This window comes from Sphaerodactylus townsendi, linkage group LG03 (assembly GCF_021028975.2).
Source record: "Sphaerodactylus townsendi isolate TG3544 linkage group LG03, MPM_Stown_v2.3, whole genome shotgun sequence".
Classification (NCBI taxonomy): domain Eukaryota; kingdom Metazoa; phylum Chordata; class Lepidosauria; order Squamata; family Sphaerodactylidae; genus Sphaerodactylus; species Sphaerodactylus townsendi.
In genome coordinates this window covers 36,828,690-36,847,909 of record NC_059427.1, presented here as the reverse complement: position 1 = coordinate 36,847,909, position 19,220 = coordinate 36,828,690, and positions in this window count along the sequence as shown.

Here is a 19,220-nt window from a genome sequence, read left to right as displayed (position 1 = left end):
ACACACACACACACACACACACACACACACACACACACACACACCCCTACCTTAGTTTAGCCTGAAAGTGCAGGCTGGAAAAAGTGGCCTGTTCACTTGAGGCTGAAAATGGCCTGGTGGGAACTACACTTCCCAGGAGACCTTGGGGCTCGTGATTTTCCACTCCCCAGGCATGCACCCAGTGCAGTGTGCCCCCCATGTCCCCTGGTAACTCCACCTCTGGCAATACTAAGAGAAGCAATCTTCCTGGACAAAGTAAGGTTCCATTCTCAGGATAGAACAATGCTGTGGAAAATGGCTGGAATGAGTCAGAGTTGGCAAGAGTGTAGTTCTCGATTAAATTTTAGGCAGAGTTGATGAATTTGCAACTCAGAGCATTCCAATTCAAAGTAAGGTTTGACTGTTCTCTGGTAGTAGGGCAGGAAAAGTTGTGATTAGATCCACTAGGGAAGAAAGGAATTGGGGAAGCTGATTGTGTTGGAGCTCCTGGATTTGTGAATACCCTTTGCTAGGATGAGGACAGGTGTAGCTTCCCAAGATTGGGGCTTTTGTTATCCAGATTGAAATGGAGGCTTCAGGAGAGGCTTTGTTCACTGTTATGCATACTTGATTAGGGAGTGGGGTGATACTAATGCCCTCACCCACATTAGTATCAAAGTCCAGAAGGTTTGGCATCTATTTTTCTGAACTGTCTATGACACTAAAAAAGACGACTGGTAGGGCACAACTCAGAAAAATGGCCCCGTTGTCTTGCCATGGGCGACAGTTGTATTTATTATTATTATTGTAGATTTCACAGCGGCCAGATCTTTAGCTGGCTGTTGGCCTTTCATTACAATTACAGTTGTAATATATTGATGTAGTATTCGTGCAGATCCCAGAAGGGCTGCCGTCTGAATTTGACAGATGTTAATTTTGTCGATTTGAAGATGTTTCAAGTGCTGCCCTAGTGTTTTCGAGATGGTACCCAGCCTGCCGATTACCATAAAATCGAGCTTCAGCATCTATGGCACAAACCAGCTGAGGTCATCCCAGTGGTAATCAGCACGCTGGGCACCATTCTGAAATCACTAGGGCAGCACTTGAAACATAACTTCCTAGGCCTCTGGGTGAAGCTCGAATTGTAATGAAGGTCAACAACCAGCTAAAGATCTGGCAGCTGTGAAATCTATCATCACCACCACCACCACCACCAACAACAACAACAATTTTCCTATACTGCCCAACTCCCAAGGGGCTCTGAGTGGTGAACAATAAGGCCAAAAAAAGGCAACACCCAATATACAATGATAAAATATAAACATTAAAATCATTTAAAACACAGTAGCAGCAACACAGAGAAATTTGGGCGGTGCCCAATCCAACTGTTGGCAGAAGGATGGTATAGATGGGGGGTGTCTGTTATATGCCTGGTACTGCAGTTTTCTAGGAAAAGTAAAGTTGAAGTGTTTATCAAATAAATAAGCCACTCTCTTCAGTTTCAGTCACAAACTCCTCCTATCAATATATAACCCCCCCACATCACTCCAAACTGTGTCATAGAGAGAAACACATCTTACTATGCCATACCTCTGAAGATACCAGCCATAGATGTGGGCAAACAATTAAAAGCAAAAACTACCATGCCCACACAGCCTAGAAAACCCACAATATCCAGTTCTCTTGTTAACTCTGTCCAAGGTCTTATCCCTCCCGATCCCATGTTTCTATCTTTAATCCAAAGTGTAATGTGTGTGTTGGGGCACATTATAGTATTCTGAAATAGCATTAGAAACTGAAAATCTCAGTTTATTCCAGGTTCCAGAAGTATTCGTTATAGATGCTACTTAATGCTACTGATAATTGACATGTTGATTAATCATAAACGTTCTGAAGCCCAAACACTGGTTAATGCAAGTCTGAAATTAGGAAGTGACATACAAGGTCTCTAAAAAAGTAGTACATTTACACAGGAGCACCCTGAAGAATTATTTTAGTGGAATTGAGGAAGCTATGGCCCTCAGTTTGCCATACCTGTGCAAGACTGTTAAGGAGAGAACATTTTGGAGGTCATTAATTCATAGGGTCACAATAAGTCAGAAACCACTTGACAGCACATTACACACAGTCACTTTGAAATGAAATAGTCCTGGTGGGGGAATTAATTAAGATAAGAGGAAAAAATTGTTTTATCTGATTCTAATTAATCTCTTACACATATTCTCTAATTTGCAAAGGAAGATGAGCTCGTAACAGTTAATTATATCCTGCCATAAGAGGTGAGGATATTAAACTCAATGTGTGTGTGTGCTGAGGTGCGCATACCCTCATTTCTCTGCCCCCTCCCCAAAGTCCCTCATATTTCCCTGGAAAAAGAGCTAAAATGTTCCACCACCAGCATGGTACTGCATAGGTTCACGTCAACAGCACTAAGAAGCTGACGTTCAGGTGTCATCGCTTAGGCCCCTTCTGCACCTGCAGAATAAGGCACATTCACTCCACTTTCACAATTTTTTGAAAGTGGATTTTGCTATTCTGCACAGTAAAATCCAGCTGCAAAGTGCATTGGAAGTGGATTGAAAGTGCATTATTCTGCAGGTGCGGAAGGGGCCTTAGAAAGCCAAGCCAAAAGTGTCCCCCTTAAAAAAAAAATACTTTAGAAAAAGTACTTAAATTCAGATTGCAATGGAGGTCCAGAAAAAAAGAGCAGCTACCAAGAATGTCTCCATGTACGTACTGCAGAGTCCCAACTTGGCATGCAGGCATCCGCTATCATTAAGTGATTGTTCTCAAAGCAGTGATAGTTCATGTGCATATGTGTTTTGAGTCAACTAAAATTACTCCTCCAAGTGGCATGAAAACAGAAACCTACTGAGTTTCCACTGTGAGGTGATTTCCCTTGGTGCTGCCGAGTTCACAGTATTGGTGCTAACTACTGATTGTGCTAATGGCATGTTCTCGCCAGAGAAAACATTATACTTCACTTCTGAAGTGACTGGCAGAAGCTGCAAGCGAGGTGTGAAGTGGCTTTCCACACAAGAACGAAAGTTTTCATGCTCTTCGGTGTGTCTGGTTCCTCACTCATCTTGCCATATGGAACTCTGTTATTGAAAACACCTCAGCGATTAGGAATAAATAAAAGGGAATGGCACATCTTTTGTTGTGAGTATTATTACTCTCCATGGAATTTGTTCTAAATCTCACATTTACTGAGAGGAATCAATACTGCTTAAACACTGTTGTCTATAACAAAAGCATGTGCTTGAATTTAACCCAGAAAACAATGGTCGTTCATATCGAGAATAAGCCCTGGGTGATGGTGCAACAGAGCAGTGGCTGGGTGGCAGCCTCCCCCAGCCCCTCCCCTGGACCACCCCTGCTACACCAGTGGGGGCTCAGGGATGTTGGTGTGGCATTCAGTGCCATGTCTCACCACTAGGTGGGCTGCAGTAGCTGCCTGCCAGTGGATATGCCCCCCCACTAGCACAAGTCCCCGGGGACGGCAAATCCACTACTGCGGTCCCAAGCCATTCCCAGCAATGAATCCCCCCCCCCTTTGGATGGAGCTTTAGTCATTTTTCTCAAGTTTCTTTCTTTCCTCATTGCAACCCTATGAGATAGGTTAGTCTCAGAGAATATGTACCTGGCCTAAGCTCCCACAATGAGCTTCATGCCTGAGGGGTTGCTGCCAACCTCCAGGTGGCAGCTAGAGATCTTCTGAGATTACAGTTGATCTCCCAATTATAGAGATCAGTTCACCTGGTGAAAGTAGCCTCTTCGAAAAGTGGCTATGGCAATATACCCCACTGATGTTCCTCCCCTCCCCTCCCCTCCGACTCTACCCCAAAAGTTTCCAGGTATTTTCCAACATAGAGCTGGCAACCTCTGGGGAGAATTTGAACCTGATTCTCTTCAGTCCAATACTAGCGCCATTATGCCAAGCAGATTTTCTTTTTCAGTAAACACCATTATTAATGTCTACTGCTTTCTGAGAGTGTTCAAAGCATTTCACACACATTTCTAAGCCTCACAATAATCAGAATTGTCTTTATATTTCGGAGATATGTGAGAGCTCTTTGTGTAAGCCTACACAATGAGTTTGTGCCAGACCTGGAACTGGAAGTGAAGTCTTCCAGGTTGCTGGTCTTCTAAGGGAGCTGCAGGCAAAGTGCCGATTTTGGGAGGAAGCAGCAGCAGCAGCATTTTTAAGAGGTTCAAAAGCAGGACATAACCCTCTCTCCCTCCACACCCTCAGCAGTATGGTTCCTCATGGAAGGTGTTCCTTTGCAAGGGAGAAGAAAGTGTGTGTCTATCTTCAGATCCCCCCTGTTTTACCACGGAGACACAGAAATTATCTTCTTCAGAAAAAAAATGTTATAGGAGAAAGGGAAAAAAGCTCAGATAAGATAACTCAGTATTGTTGGGTTTTGGATATGTATCGGGGGATCAAAATTCAAAGCCCCATAAGTATAGGATCTAGTAGAGAGCCACAAATGTGTGAGGGGTACCAATTTTGCCCTCCCTAATTAGGATCACCAACCTCCACCTGGGATCTGGAGATCCCCCAAAATTACAACTGATCTCCAGACTATAGAGATCAATTCCCCCAGAGAAAATGTCTGCTTTGGAGAGCAGACTCTATGGTATTATATTATCACTGAGGTCTCCCCCTTTCCAAAGCCTCTCCTCCCCAGGATCCACCCTCAAACCTCCAGGAACTTACAATCTGGAGTGGGCAACAAGGCAGAGTCTTGTCTCTGATGTCAAGATAAGTGTCACAGGCACTTAGATGAAGTGAGACTATTTACTACTTTTGAGTACTTCCAAAGCTTAGCACAGTGAGGCGAACCTTTTAGAGACTGAGTGCTGGGGGCGGAGCAAGGGGAAACTGCACCTGGGACATGCGTGTGCCCTGTGCCCCTTCCAAGCCTCCGCTCTTCCCTGGAATGCCCCCGGAATGTCCCGAAACCCCCCCGCCCCGGCCTGGAACACCCTTGCCACACCCCCGCAGGGGCGCGTGCCCAGTACGTCGTGCACCACTCGCCCCCTTGGCCCTATGCCACTGCCGAGTGCCCAAACTGGGGTGACAGCTCGTGTGCCCACAAAGAAGACTCAGAGTGCCACCTCTGGCACCCGTGCCATAGGTTCGCCACCACTGGCTTAGCATGAGATGAGAGTCATGAGCCTCTGCCCAACATTCACATTAGAGTGGAGAAGATACCACAAATGCTTTGGTCATACTAAAGAATACCTGCTGAACCCTATTAGAGTCAGTGTGGTGTTGTGGTTAAGAGAGGGAAATTCTTATCTGGAGAACTGAATTTCATTCCCCACTCCTCCACACGAGTGGGGAACTCTAATCTGGTGAACTGGGTTTGTTACCCCATTCCTCTACGTGAAGCCTGCTAGGTGACCTTGGGCTAGTCACAGTCATTGCAGCTTGGCACCCAAATCCTTTGTTGTGGGGCAAACGTTTTCAACGACCCTAACGTTGCTTCATGTGAGTATTTTACTAATGATGCTTAAACTCTCAGAAAACATATTGTCGGAATCATTCACCAACAGCACAAGCTGACATTTTGTAAGCTACAGTAAATACAGCAATAGGATCATGAAGAAACATTCGAAGGGTGTGGTTTAGTTCAAATGTTGATCACCAGAAATGGGGAGAAGAAAAGGATAACAGACTGTGAATGAACATGTGAAAGGACTCCTCCCCCCCCCACACACACACACATTTTGGGCAACTGAGATAATGAAGTCACTGAGGAATATTTCTAGTGATTGTAATGATGCTGTTGGAGCAATAGTCAGTCACAAGCCTTTATTGGCATAAAATAAACATACAAAATCAGCATACAAAATTTGCCCATTATTGCTCACAATTATAGACACTGGTACTAAAATACTAAATACTAAAATATATACATGGTCCTTCTGTGACTATAGGACATTCCTTCAGCTAAGTTAACTCACTTAAACGTCATCGGATACTGACAGAAGCTAGCAAAATTACTGCTGGCTATATGTGGTCATAATACATAGACATTGGTTGGTATTCATCTAGACTTATCGTCTAAACTATTGTGCCAGGCAGAAATTTTGGTTGCTACATTCTTCACACACTGTGGGATCCATGTTGGTTCAAAAGCATAGGTGCATCTTTAAGAGCATCAGTTAAGATTTGTTACATACAGAAATGGGATAAGTGCAGGTTGTGACATTCTGATTTTTGCAACCTATACACAATGAAAGAGGGTATGGATCGAAAGTGTCTCTACCCTGGACCTTATTATTGCATGGACATAGCCTCCTCTGTTTATCAATTTGTTGATATCTGCCATAGAGCAGTTAATAGAAGGCGATAGATTGAATCTGGCCACAGTGTTAAAGCTCTTCTTAATTTAGGGTTGGTGATCCCACTGTAATTAATTGGCCATGTGTCTTTGTTCAACTGTAATAAGCAGGATCAGGGGGGAACACGTATCTCCCGCAGCTGCTATCAGATCACGTTACTATTGCTCTAATAGCTTAGTCTTCAAGCAGCTATATGCTCTTTGATAGGGAAAAGAGGTGGACTAACGACTCCAATGAAAAGCCAAGAGTGTTGATTTTTCCCTCAACTAGTTTCAGCCACCTAGAATTTTGCATACAGTCCGGAAAGCATGAGGTGTAACAAACTGGAGTGATCCTGCAGATAGTGGATCTCGCATTAGCCAGTATCCTGACAGTTCTCAGCCAGGCCATGAAGTGGCATATGATATTTGCGTCCGAAGTTCTAAACATAGGGCTGCATACTTATGAAGCACACATTTGGTAAGCTCCATAATTTTGTGGAAGAAAGCGGGACTGGGCTGTGTTTATATTTTTTTTGTTTATAGTCTCGATCCAAATAGGTGCTCCATAGAGGAGCTGAGAGTCAGCATTGGCTTAATTGAACACCTTCAATTGCGGATGGTATATACTGGTGGCCCACAGTGAAAAAGAAACGCTTGAATCTGCTAGGGCACTGTTGTTAGCTGCAGCGAGTGCTAATTTCCTATGTACTGCCCAATTAAGGTTGCTAAAGTAAAGAGGTTATGCCCAAAATATTTGAACTGGTTAACTTGTTCTTATGGGTCTGTTATTGATGGTCCATGTATGACTCAGGGGGGTCTTCTAGCGAAGACCATTATTTTGGTTTTTTCATGTGGTTAATTACCAGTCTCGTTCCTCTTACAATATTCAGCACAAGCAATTTTAAGAGCATCGAGTGAGACCAACTCTTTAGTGTGGGAAAGAAGAAGCGGTAAGTCGCGATCAGCATACAAGCAGTAACACGGGCACGTGTTTAGTGCTTAGTTTGGGAACATTGCGCCCATTGGCCTTCTGGAGGGTTGGCACTAGGTCACTAAGGAATATATTGAACAAAGTGGGGGGGCCAATGTACAGCCTTGTTTGACCCCTCTTGGTTGTGATGATATTCTTTTCTGTGAGCGGTCCTTTTGTTGCTTGACTCTTATTCTGCAGCTAGTGCAAGTGTGTAGCTGTTTTATAAGAAACAGTAGTCTGGGGTCCATGTGTAACATGCCGTCCAATTTTCTCCCACAGTAGGGCTCTAGATATGGAGTCAAATGCCCCTTTTAAATCCAGGAAGGCTGCAAAACAGTTTACGGTTAGGTTATGAGTTATACTTTTGTTAGCTAAGTGTGCTAAAACATTACATGATCCAGTGATGATTTATTTTTAGTGAATCCAATTTGCTCCGGTCATAATACTTCCTGCTTGCTTGACCCCAATCTTCCACTCTCCTAAGGAGTATAGTTTTGCATATAGTTTGCCAATTACAGGATAATAGGCTTATAGGACGGCGATAGTTCTGAAGGATTTGTAATATCACCCTTTTTGTAGATTGTAATAAATTGAGACGCCAGCCACATCTTCTGGGATGTGGCCCGTATTATTTACATGGCAACAAGGAAGCTAGGAGTTGTAGCCCACCACTCGTGTGAGGATTTAAGCATTTCTGGTATTATTGCATCAGGACCTGGGGTCTTACCGCTTTTCAAACCACTGGATTAGTTTATACTCACTTCTTGAGGATTACTAACCCGTACACCCAATCTGGTAGCTCCTCCTGGTATTGAAGTGGAATCCAGGGTATTCAGTTAGGCTTACATTGAACAGATTGTGGCAACACCTGAACCATCGCCCTAGTGAAATATCATGGGGCAACCAGATACTGCAACGCTTGGGGTCTCCTTCTATTTCTGCTTAGGATCTGCCAGAATTGCTTAATGTTATTTGTTAAAGTGGCTTGATATAGTTGTTCCCACCTCGCTGGCCCTGAACTGGATTTTTTCGCTTCCACTTGTACCCACTCATAATTTGAAAAAATCCTTTTCTCAGTTGCTATATTGTTGAGTAGCTTTTCCTCACCTGTGCTATGGTAACTTCTATATAATGTGATCGTATTTAGTTGTTAAATCTAATACAGTAGCGATCAAACCATTCTCTATGACCATTTCTTACAGCCTTAGATTTGGTCGGTAGGAGACGGGCTTCTTGAAGTTCCCCTGCCAACTTTGAAACCCAGTTGTCTATAGTGATGTATCCTAATGCTCTGTGTGTAGTCAGCTCAGGGAATATATTCTCTTTTAATTTATTAAAATGTAAAAGAGCTCAGTAGTGTTTCTGTAGCAGCTGCCAATCTGAGGTGACCATGTTATTTTATTTTCCAAAAAGTTGGTGGGGTCCTCTGTATTAGTCTTTACCTCAAATGAAAAAAAGCCACATTGAGTGGAAGATGATCACTTAGCAATAAGTCCCCTAACGCTTAAAAGATGTGACAATAATTGGTGTAGATAGGGGGATATTAAGGTGTACTCGATCATGCTAGCACCGAGCGAGTTTACTAAGGTAAAGCTATCTGCATTCCTATAGCACTTGAGTACTTTTAACCATAATTTGTTAAATTTTGGATGGCAAATTTGACAACTGAATTCCTGCCGTGATTCACTTAGAGAGTCCTTTGAGGAGCTTAAGAGCTCAGGTTAGAAGAAGCTGTAACAGATCATCCTCCCAGATTCAAACGGGCCAAAGTGGTAGAAAGGTCCGGGCACTACTCCATGGCGTTAAAATCACCTACCAGGATCACCTCCGTAGATGGTTGCTTATTTTCTAAATTTTCTACAAATGATGATATCCTACCTACATGTGTTGACAAGGAGTCTCAAGTGTCAATCCAGCAGGTATATACAAGTCTATCATAATCATGTGAAGAGCTTCCCCCTCTACCAAAACAGCCTGTGCAAGAGGGGGACATGAGTCGAGAGGAGTTGCTTTGATGCTGTTGGCTACAAATAGTGAAAGTCCTCCAGAATAACGACCAAACTTGGATACTCTTGTAGCAGGAAGAGAGTATTGTTGGTAGCCATTTAAGGCAAGCTCTGAATTGGACCAAGTTTCTTGTAAGGCTATAAACGTAAATTTTTGTAGATAAGTGAGGAAATCACGATTATCGCATTTCTTGATCCATCCGGCTATATTCCACGAGATGAGGGAAATCACATCTCTTCTCTGACTTGGATTTGGAGATGTTGGAGCAATAGTTAATTCTCAAAATGCTCTAATGGGAACCTCTGTTCTACTATTTTGCTGTATGATTCATACCATGAACATGTTGGATGTAGCAATGTCTAATGTGCAAAGGAACTGAGAAGAAGACCCAGCAGGGGGCAGGCAAGTGGTCAGCTAGAGAGGGCTGTGAAGTTAGTGACCTTTCTGTCCTTTTGTGTCACCTCTTTGTCTGTCCTTGGACTGATTCTCTCAGGTCTAATATTCTGATTTTTCTCAGAAGTCAGTTTCAGAGACTCTTCCTAGCTAGCAAGATAGCAGCATGCTGCCTTTCCCTCTTTCCTATCCTAAATGTACTTCCTAATAAACATTTACCTTGTACCCTTTTAATTAGCCACTTCTCTGTGCCGTAAACTCCAATGAAACAAGACTCTCAATTTAGCACTTTTCATGTAAAGATATGCAAAAGCTAGGGGGGAGGGGGGGGAGAGATCAACAGCTGCAACTATTATCTTATTAGCATAGGGAAGAAGATGACTCCCTGAAAAGTCTTTTTCAAACATCTGGCACATAGAAGATGGAGACAAAAGGCAAATAGCTTTCCATTATATTATCCCCACTGTTTATCTTTGGCAGCACTGGCTGTAGGTTTTTTTGCTATTAGCAAAGTCCCATTTTTCTCCTAGAATTTTTGAATGAAGAATAGAATACCCCTGAGAATGTGCAAAGTGTTTTATTACTGCACTAGTGGCATGAGTTACCAAATGTCTAGGATGAAGTGAAGTGGCTTCTAAGTCAAAAGTGACTTGGTCCAGGCAAATTCCTTGTTTTAAATTTTAAGAGCACTGGGTACTTACTCCTAACTGCACGACAAAACATGTATGAATATATACCAGAAGCAAATCTTGTAGGATGTTACAAAGATTGCTGATGCAAGTATTCTGGAAATCAGTTATATGAAGGTACTAGCAATAAAGATGGCAACATTCAGGTATTAGCAGTTATGGGTTTTCTAGGCCGTGTAAATGTGGCCTGGTAGTTTTTACTCCTAATGTTTCACCTGCATCTAATGTTTCATGCATCTATGGTTGGCATATTCAGAAACATGTCAGGTAAGATGTGTTTCTCTATGTAACACTCTGTGATTGTGTGATGGAGTACATGCTTTGCCCACCTCACAGGTGGGAGGGAGGTAAGGTGTATTTGCAAATGTCTATGTAGAGTTCATATACATTGGAACTACAAAATGCAACATTATGACAACAATTAAAGAACATGAAAAGCATTGCAGACTAATCCAACCGGAGAAATTAGCAAAAGCTGAACATGCTCCAAACCAAGCCAGACATAGAATCTTAATTGAAAACAGAGGAATTCTTGACAATTCTGACAACTACTATGTCAGACTACACAGGGAAGCCATTGAAATCCACAAACACCAGGACAATTTCAACAAAAAGGAAGACAGTCTGAAAATTAACAAAACCTGGCTACCAGTACTAAAAAACCCCCTACCAAAACCAAAAACCAGGGGACTTTTCAAACACCATTCAATATTCCACCAGATACTTTAACTCCTTCCCCCTGCCACCTCACCTCTCTCCAGTTTCTGAGATGAGTCACACACATGACCCATTCAAACTCAACTGTAAATGAACTCTACTCAGACACATGCAAATGCAGCTCACCCTTTTCCCACTTGCGAGGTGGACCAAACAGGTCCTCCATTGCTCAAGCACAGTATGCCATGGAGAAAAACACATCTTACCGTGACATGCCTCTGAAGATGCTAGCCACAGAAGCATGAAACATTAGCAGCAAAAACTACCAGAACATGGCCACACATCCCCAAACCCACACAGCAGCCGGTTGATTCTGGCCATGAATACATTCAGGAATTAGCAATGGACATCACAACAGTCTTCGGCCCCATTTGACTCAGCCCACTGTTTTCATGCTGAATACAAGGATGTAAGACAGTGACCTTGAGCTAGTCACACCTACAGTGTGAGGGTAAAATAAGGAGAGGAGAGTCATTCATGTCTTCTGTCACTTCTTAGAAGAAGAGTGGGTAAAACGTACTATTGTGATAGCTTCATTCTATCCAATCTGGTATTCAGTCTTCTGGAGTAGTGGCCTAAATGTCTCTGGCCTCTTGCATAGGTGAGGAGCAAATTTATAAAATTACAGTAGCCAAATTCCAGGTTTGTGGCTGGAGTTCTCTCCCTATTCCAACTGATCGCCACGAGATAGAAATCAGTTCACCTGGAGAAAATGGCCTCTTTGGAAGATGGACTCTATGACATTACACCCCATCGAAGTCCCTCCCCTCCCAAAACCTGTCCTTCCTAGGCCCCATTCCCCAAATCTCCAGGTATTTCTTAACCCAGAGATAGCAACCCTATGTTAAATGTAAGCCACCTTGAGCAGATTTCTGGAGAAGTGGCATATACATTTTCTGCAAAAATAAATAATGGTGACACTCCTAGACCTTTGCTCCAAATCTCTGATGGTTTGTCTTGGGCATGTTTACTATTTTTGATTACAGAACATTATATGTTTCTAGTTGTCCCATGAAAAATTACAAATGTGTGTTTTTATGGCCATCCTACTTCAGAAGCTGCTTTTCCTAGGGAAACAAGGAAGGGATTGTTGAGGGTTTCCTATACCTCTTTAGGTTTATTATCTAGTCTAGTCTTTAACTGACTCTTTCTTGATGGTCTGAATACAAAGTAGGCATTGCATCTCTACCATTCTCCCCCATGCAAATGAAACTGCATGCCAAGATAGTACTGCTGCTCACAGTGTTTGGGCGCTTTTACACATGCTTTCAATAATGTACTTTCAATCCACTTTCAATGCACTTTAGTGATCATTTGCAACTGGATTTTCCCATTCACACAGCAAAACCCAACAGCAAAATCCATTGAAAGTGGATTGAAAAGGCATTATTCAGCATGTGTGAAAGCGCATATTTTGTCGCAAGTACAACAATTGTGATATTAAACATGCTAGAATTTTGGGAGAAGGAAAAGTTGTTATAGTAAGTGGATTAACATTCTTGCTCTTTCCCCAGCCTATGCAGGACTGGCAATTTTAGACTGAATTTTAGACAACATACAAGCATGCAAGATTCAAACAAGCCTTAGAAATATGTAATAGCTATGGCAAATGACTCTTGGGGATGAGAACAGGAATGTTACAAGTAAATGAGTACTCCTGTTTTCATATACAAAATGTTGACCTGAAGTCAAACCCCTTGTACTCCAGAGCTGACAGCGAAAGCTGCTGCACTTGGCAGGCATTCTGAAGCCTCTGGATTAGCAAGGAAGAACTATAAACAAAAAGCACTTGACCTTCTAAAAAGAGCAGAGCTTCCACTCCGCTGCATGCCAAACTCTGATTCTTGGCTGAACCAGTTGAGACACTAGAAGATCCATGACTGGGGTAGGGGTGGGTAAATAGCAGCTTCAGGAGGTCTTGATTTGGATTGAGAACGTGTGAGACAATGTCCTGTTGCCGTCAGTCCATTTTCTGGACTTCAAAAAGCTATTCCTCTCCCGCACTAATGTTGCCTTAACCAAGGACACTTGATCAACACTGGTTTGACTGAGATCCTGCTCCCAGGTCGTGACAACCGGAGCTGAATGTTCAACACACAGTCTGACTGCATCTGAACAGTTGGAACACGATCAATTATGGAAATAAGACAACGGGGCATGTGCTGTTACACATTGCTTTCTTACAGATGTTTCCTTCCTCACCATCGTGTCTGCTGCTACCTCCAGTTGTTAAAAGCACACTACTGAAAGGATAAGACACATTACATTTTGAGGCGAGTCTTACTACTTAGGTGTACGTTAGTGCCACCCTAAGCAAGCGTCCACTGTTCTAAACCCATTGACTCCAACAGACTTAGAAAGGTGTCACGCTGATTCGTATGTCACTGTCTATGTCCCTTCTGACAGAATCACATACTGTCCATTAATGTCTCCCCAATTAGTTCAGATTCAGATCATTTCAAGCATGCACATTCTTTTACTTCGTTATGGAAATGGTAGTTTCTCTCTACCTCACATCTGCAAGGAAAGAGTAGCAATCTTGGTGATCACATTCACATCAATGCCTCCGCATCCTTGGCTCCGCCAGGTTTCAGAACTGTTAGGATTAATAAGAAAAAAGATTATCTGGCACTGTGCATGATAAACAGCACTATATCAATAATTAGTAACAATTTACTATTTGCAGCTTGAGATCCCCCAGGGATCGTATCTACAAACGAAGTTTTAATTGGTACAGGAATTCATGCCTACCAACACGTATAGAATTATGGAAAGCAAAGTTCTGGTGGTATTTCCCCCCCCTCCCCCCTGTTCCTTTTGCCCTGTTACTAGAACAATTAATTAAAAATGGTAGCACTGAGCCCTATTGATTCATTTAGCACTTGGAAGCTTAATGAGGTGTAAATCCTACAGGCAGCTGCATGGTGGAGCTGACAAAGTAATTTATATCAATTGGTGTGATTAGTACAGGTCCTCAATCACTCCATTGTTGCTCCCTGCAATCTGTCATATTCTGTACAGGGGAAGCTTAACTTTTGAATTTCTGTTAGATTGGCTATAATATTCTCTCGGCTGTGCTAATGAGACTGGAAATGGGAAGCTCTGCCTAGACAAATAAATACATATTGCTCTTTGTTGGGAAGAGAATGATTTAGGTACAGCCTTCTCGGCTTGCCGTAATTGCTTGTTGTAATGTTTGCATCTCGATCCTGCCAACTTCAGGGTAGCTCTTGCGAAGGGGATCATATTGGCATTGTTTGGGGACTGAAATCTGCTGGAACACCCAGGACAGATAACAAAGATCTGCTTTCTGACTGGGTCAACAGCAGTGTTGGTGCCTTTGCCATGACGCCTTTGAATGAATCACATGGACTTCCACTCTTGATCTTTTCACCATATTTCTCTGTGGTTCTGTCCCTGGCAGAGGAGGGCAGTCTTATGTCCAGATGCCTGTTGTTTTGTCTATCCCTCCGGATCCGCCCATGTTACAATCCCTGATGGCATCTCAGTTCTTCAGATACCTGCCCCCCTCCTCCCATGCAATTGATTTGATAATACTCTCTCTGCCACACACCAAGAATCTCAGATGCTTCAGAGCCTGCTCTGAACCTTAGTCTGAAAGAGTTTTTCAGCCAAGTGGAAGATGCTCAGTTTATTCTTCTAAAAATTCCCTTCTGTCATAGTCTTGGGCACCCTCCCCTTGGGGAGAAGGGATGGAGCAAGGGTCTATTGCAAAAGATTCCCTGGTTAATACATTAGAGTGGTTTAAAACAGAAGTAGCACCTGTACCTTTAAGAAATAAGTTTCATGACATCAAATCCCAGCTTGCTATTGTTCAACAGCAGCTACCACACAAAAGTCAATATGGTGTAGTAGCTGGAGTTTCAGATTAGAAACTGAAAGACAAATGTTCAAATCCCCACTTTATCATGGAATATTTCTGGGTGACCTTGAGCCAGTCAAGCTCTCTAACTACCTTATAGGTTAAGACACAGTGGAATGTGCTCTTTCTTACAAATATGCGCACATGCATGCAGGTTCCATGTGCATTCCCTGTAATATGTGAACAGGGCTAGCATCGAGTGCCAAAAGCAGCTGCCCTAATGCAAGTACAGTGTGACACTGGCTTAAGAGGATGGAAGTCAGATCTTAGTTTGGTTTCAGACTGTCAGGGAGAGGGTCACTGGTTAACTGTTTATGCAACCAGAAGAAAGATGTATGCTGTCTATATCTGAACAGAGTTTGATCTAAGGTTGCTAGGATCCCCCTGGTCGCCAGTGGGGGATGGAGAGGTAGGATCTCCAGATCCAAGCTCGGATTTGGGGATAGAACCGGGGAGGCCAGGGACCTTAGTGGAGTACAATTTCACAGGGCCCAAAGCATCTACTTCCTCCAGGGGAACTGATCTCTGTAGCCTGGAGAAGAGCTGTAACAAAGCCAGCATGATCTCATGGTTAAGAGTAGGTGGATTCCAATCTGGAGAATTTCCCACTCCTCCACATGAACAGTAGATTCTTATCTGGTGAACTGGATTTGTTCTCCTGCTTCTACACATGAAGCCTGCTGGGCGACCTTGGCCTAGTCCCAGTTCTCTCAGAACGCTCTCAGCCCCACCTACCTCACAAGGTGTCTCTGGTGGAAGAGGAAGGGAAGACGTTTGTAAGCCGCTTTGGGACTTCTTAAGATTGAGAAAAATGGGATATGAATCCAAACTCTGGTTCTTCTTAGTTCCAAGGCATCCCCAGGTCTCACACAGAGGCTGGCATCCCTAGTTTGACCACTGCGATAGCAGGTGCTGAATTACATAGGCAAATGTCCATACCACTCCCCCTTAAACTTCAGTGTCACCACTGTTATACATAAGCTGGAGGTCTATAATTTCAAGGTCTATAATTTGCTGTAATATGATTGAAATTAATGAATTTGGCTAGCAGTCTGAGTGCTTCGATGTGTTAACGTTCCTAATGAGAGTCCAGCTGAGGGGTGATCTACATATTGTAGCAGCGGAACTGCTGCCTGGTCTACTAAAGTATATTTTTTAAAGTTACAACGAAGCCACCCCCAAATTTGGGCGATGGCATATAGGAGATGGAGGTTTAACCTTTTTCTTCTGCTATTTCTCCTGACAGACATCCTTCTCCTGAATTGCAATTAGCCATTTTTTGAGTATGCATGTGTGTAAAGGTGAAGGTATGACTAAACTACATAAATAAAAGGCAGCCATTTGTATGGTACCTCTCCCTCTCACACACCCACACCCTGGGTGGGGAGCGAGCATTATTTTCCATTTTGCACAAGACCTGGGTGACAGGCAGCTTTGCTAGTACACATTGAAAGATGAAGATGGATTTCTGAAGTCTTAAAAAAGGTATGGCATCTAGAATTGCTCTGAGTAAGAGACATGGGTAATGATGCTTTCAAAAGCATCAAAACAACAACACCTGAATGGTCATAAAAGAGGGCCAACCCAGCAGAGACTTCCACAGATGCAACTCCAAAGTATTTTTGAAAAAACAGCAGGCGTGTGAGATACTGGCTCAGATTGGTATGATCGTGTGTGTGTGTGTGTGTGTGTGTGTGTGTAATGAAATTAATTATTTCCTTCTGTGCCATTGCTGTCCTGAAATGGCCCCCAGAGATGCTGTCAAGGCACACTGTCACTTCATAGATTGCTTCAAATCAGGAAAACGACACTGAAGAATAAGGCTTATTTCCTCTCTTTCTGTACTGCCAAATGCCTGATAAAAATGAGAGTCCTGGATGCCTTCTTTAAAAACAAACAAGCACACATTTGGGAGCTGTATGTAAGGTGGTCTGGCAGGTTGGCATTCAGATAGGAAGAGTTGTACAGTAATATCGCTCCATCTTAGCAACCCATTGGACAACCCTATCTGGTTTTTGGAGCTGTTGAACATTGAGCTCTATGAATGCACCTCAGGAGGGGCAGCTGGAGAAACTTACCAGGATTACCCACTGGTGATTCTGGTACCTGTGTGAATCCAGAGACAAGCCAGGATAGATGGTCAAATCAAAAAGCAGATATCTGAGAATAGCCCTTTATCTCCATTATTCTTAGCTATGTGGGGCTAGCTATGGAAGAAAGAATATACCCTATAGCCGTGGTGGCAAACCTTTGGCACTCCAGATGTTATGGACTACAATTCCCATCAGCCCCTGCCAGCATGGCCAATTGACCATTATTTTATTATTATTTTATTAAACTTTTATACCGCCCCATCCCCGAAGGGCTCTGGGCGGTGCACAACATATAAAATACAATATAAAATGATAACATATAAAAGCAGCGATAAAAATTTCCAAGTCTTAGTCCAATTTTAAAAATTCAAAAATTTGAATTTAAATTTGAGTGTGAGGTGGCGTCCAGCAATCCAATAACATAAAGTCCCTCCCTCCCCATGAAAAAGGGAGGCATGGCGAGTCTCATCAGATGGTTAATGGCCCAGGTGTTGAGGGCCGGGGGGGGGGCACCATTAGCGGCTGGTTCCTCCAAAGGCCCGGCGGAACAGCTCCGTCTTACAGGCCCTGCGGAACTCCCCAAGGTCCCGCAGGGCCCGGACAGCTGGTGGGAGAGCGTTCCACCAGGCCGGGGCCAAGGCTGTAAAGGTCCTGGCCCGTGTGGAGGCCAGCCGCATCACCGAGGGGCCAGGGACCCCCAGTAAGTTGGCCTCCGCCGATCGGAGAGGCCGCACAGGGACATATGGGGTAATGCGGTCTCGAAGATACGATGGTCCCAGGCCGCGAATGGCCTTAAAGGTCAACACCAACACCTTGAAGATGATCCGGAACTCTACTGGAAGCCAGTGCAGCTGCCGCAGTACAGGCTGGATGTGTTCCCAGGAGGCGCTGCCTGTTAGCAAGTGCGCAGCTGTATGCTGAACCAGTTTTAATCTCCGTGCTGGCAGGGGCTGATGGGAATTGTAGTCCATAACATCTGGCGTGCCAAAGGTTCGCCACCACTGCCCTATAGCCTTATGCTCAACAGAGGCTGATATAGTACCCCGTTTCTCCAAAAATAAGACATCCCCTGAGAATAAGACATAGTAGAGGTTTTGCTGAAGTGCTAAATATAAAGCATCCCCCGAAAGTAAGACGTAGCAACGTTTTTGTTTGGAAGCATGCCCGTCGAACAGAACACCAGAGCATGCAGCTGTGGAGCAGAAAAATAAGACATCCCCTGAAAATAAGACATAGCGCATCTTTGGGAGCAAAAATTAATATAAGACACAGTCTTATTTTCGGAGAAACACGGTATGCAGAAGCTGATCTCTGGGCCCTAATAGTGGTATGGGGGCAGTGCAGTTTAGTGATAGGGTTGCCAACTCCCCTCTGGCTCCAGCGAGTGTTGGGGGGTAGGCCTGCCAGATTCAGGTTGGTCAATTCTGGGGAATTTGGGGATGAATCCTAAGGAGGACAGGGACCTCAGTGAGGTACAACGCCTCCAAAACATCCATTTCCCTCAGGGAAGCTGACATAAGAACATAAGAACAAGCCAGCTGGATCAGACCAGAGTCTATCTAGTCCAGCTCTCTGCTACTCGCAGTGGCCCACCTTTGGGACCTCTGTCGTCTCACGATGAGCTGTAATTCCACATTCCCACATGGAGGCTGGCATCCATACAATGTGAAACAGTGAAAATGATGCTGAGTTTTAACTAAAAAGGACATTTATTCACAAAAAAATTGTACTTACCAGAAAAAGAGATGTAACAGAACAAGTTTCCTACCTCCCACTATTGTTTAGTTACAGCGCTACTCGCTTCTTGTTTCCTTGTCTACTCTGTTATCTGGCGCTCTTTGGGGGTAATGACAGTACTACTGATATACCTACGTGACTAATTTTTAATCTGTTTCTGAGCTTAAATGTTCTCTTCTGATTCTATCATCTTATTGAAAAGCCTCCCACTTAAGAGAAAAGAGATTAGCTGTGCTTTAAAAAAATTGCGGCATGCAATTTATAGGCCTGAGCCTGCTGCTGCAGATGCATGAAGCAGTAAGCTGAGTGGGTAAATATATACATATACCTTAGCATAGAAAATAAGAGGGGAAGTCACTGAGGCTGAACAGGCAAGCAATGCAAGAGATTGCTATGTAAATGAAGCCAGAT